General features: G+C 36.8%; 1 long non-coding RNA gene across 1 annotated transcript in view; it reads left to right on the top strand.

Annotated features, from left to right (window-relative positions):
- Positions 1 to 2,500, top strand: part of LOC125030377 — a 10,562-nt gene that overhangs the window by 4,372 nt on the left and 3,690 nt on the right. The window contains exon 2 of the long non-coding RNA XR_007115404.1: positions 709 to 915. This is a non-coding gene — a long non-coding RNA (uncharacterized LOC125030377). The remainder of the gene's footprint in view (positions 1 to 708; positions 916 to 2,500) is intronic.

Below are 2,500 nucleotides of genomic sequence, written 5' to 3'. Positions count from 1 at the left end.
GATATTCATTCTCATTCATACCTTTTAAATATATATATATATATATATATATATATATATATATATATATGTGTGTGTGTGTGTGTGTGTGTGTGTGTGTGTGTGTGTGTGTGTGTGTGTGTGTGTGTGTGTGTTTGTGTGTGTGTGTGTGTGTTTGTGTGTGTGTGTGTATATAAATATGAATATATATATATATATATATATATATATATATATATATATATATATATATATTCATATTCATATATATATATATATATATATATATATATATATATGTGTGTGTGTATATATATGTGTATGTATATATATATATATATATATATATATATATATATACATACATATATATATATATATATATATATATATATATATATATATATGTATATGTATGCTTGTATATATATATATATATATATATATATATATATATATATATATATATAACGGGACCTGAAAAGGATAACACCATGACACTCCTTGATATATTAATAAAAAATAAGAGCACTTCCGTAATGGCACATAGAGGTTCAGATATTCATAATAATGTTTTGAGATAATGGAAGCATATTTCTAATGAGTGCAATAGACAGACCACTGGAGGGGGAGTTTTCTTCTTTACGTCATAATGGGGAGGTAGAATTGCTTTGTGTTTGGTAGCCGGGAGCTGCCCTTGCCAAATGCTTATAGGAAACGATTTTGCAGATGCTCATCGAGTTGTGCGCCATCGCGAATACGGCCTTGTCAATCGAACAAAATCCGAAGGCTGAACGGAGTTACCCTTGGTCAAGCACAACCTTGGTACCTATGGGTCAGAAGAAGCACCCGACGACCTGGAGGCGGAGGCCCGTGGGGATGCCGACGAGTCATCCGGCCAGGTGGAGGACTCTGAGACTGTTCATGATAGACGAGGTATGTGTCCTTTACACGTGAAAGATATAGGGGTATATTAAGGACTTTAAAAATAGTAGAGGGAGGCCAACCATGAATATAAAGGGAAATGATAAGAGAGAAAGTAAAAAGAAACATTCGTTAGCTTCCCTAAAGAGACCCATGGTTGATTATGGTTGGAGTTTTCATGGTCAAGACAAGAGATATAAACCATGATGTCTTAGACAGGGTATGTTAAGTGCTGTATATACTAAAAGAAGATACAGTGGGCAGTCTATCTGTTTTATAATAAATCTTAGGAATATATTAAATCCGAAGTAGTTGTTTGATTCCATGTATTCATAGGAGGAGAGTGGTCGAGTTCACTCAAGAAGTTTGCTTGGGAGGAGTCATCACATTGCATAGCACGGAGAAGCTCTTGTTACGAGCAGTAGGGACGATAAAATGAAGGAAAAGGTACTTACAGATAAATTGTTCCCACAGAGAACATATATACAGGTGAATAATATGCTATCATAGCTACTCAGACTTTACAGTGGTATTTATTCTGAGGGATGACTTTCTGATGGTGTCAAACCATTTTAGAATGATTTGAGAGGAAAGGTTTTTATTCTTACAGGAAACGCTATCCAACTGCAATGAAAGATAGATGATGAACTTAGAGACAAGTTGCTGAAATTTGACATATGGTTTTATTTAGCGATCAAGATCTCCTTATATTAACCCTTTAAATCCTGTTAAAGGAAAGGACAGAAGTTTGAGGTTCATTTAAATTGCTAACAGGGGCGAGGTTAATGAATATGGAACGGCAAGGGACAAAGTACTTCTGAAGCAATGATTTCCGTTTGTTAAAACGGAAGTCATGGCTGACGTTGTAGGTAACTGACACAATGTGAATAGATTTATTTATCTAAATCTTGGCTGCATTTCATCTTATAAGTTTTAAGGAATGTTAATCCCTTGTGCCGGGAATGGCATGCACATATCACGCCCACTTTGAGTTTAGTTTATTGGCTACTTATACTGGGCTCCGCAAGTGCTTAATCACTCAAGGAAAAGAGGAATCAGGTCTACTAGAATTAGAGGTTCTTAAAGTGCGGGCCTCGAAAAATAATATTGAGGCGTCGCGAGATCTTGCAACGCCTCCTCCTCCCCCCCCCCCCTCCCCTTCCTCCCACTGCCTACCCACGCGTCTAGTTCTTGTCAGCGGTGATCTACCTGTCCGGTGCTCGACAATATATCATCAGGCACACATTGTAGATGCATGCTTCCTTTGCTGTATAAAGTACTCCACACTAATAATCTTGTCATATTAACAATAGTTACTACTTACACGGGGACAGGGAAATGTGTTTTAGTGATTGTCAGAAATGCTTTGTTACTGAGGGCGTGGGTCGCGAATCTTTCGAAGTAATTCGTAGGGTGCGCAGCCAAAAAAGTTGAGGAACCCAGTACTAGATGACTCCTTCGCGGCAGAGCACTTGTAGATCCTCCATAGTGTAAAACTATTTAAACAAAATAAATCTAAAGCGCATAATACACTTTCCGGTGCCTGGAAATGAACTGGTTTGTAACTTTATTTTCTAGCTTTAGATATCGCAGTGTG

The sequence above is a fragment of the Penaeus chinensis genome, chromosome 11 (assembly GCF_019202785.1).
Source record: "Penaeus chinensis breed Huanghai No. 1 chromosome 11, ASM1920278v2, whole genome shotgun sequence".
Lineage (NCBI taxonomy): Eukaryota > Metazoa > Arthropoda > Malacostraca > Decapoda > Penaeidae > Penaeus > Penaeus chinensis.
This window is presented reverse-complemented; position numbering and strand designations above follow the sequence as displayed.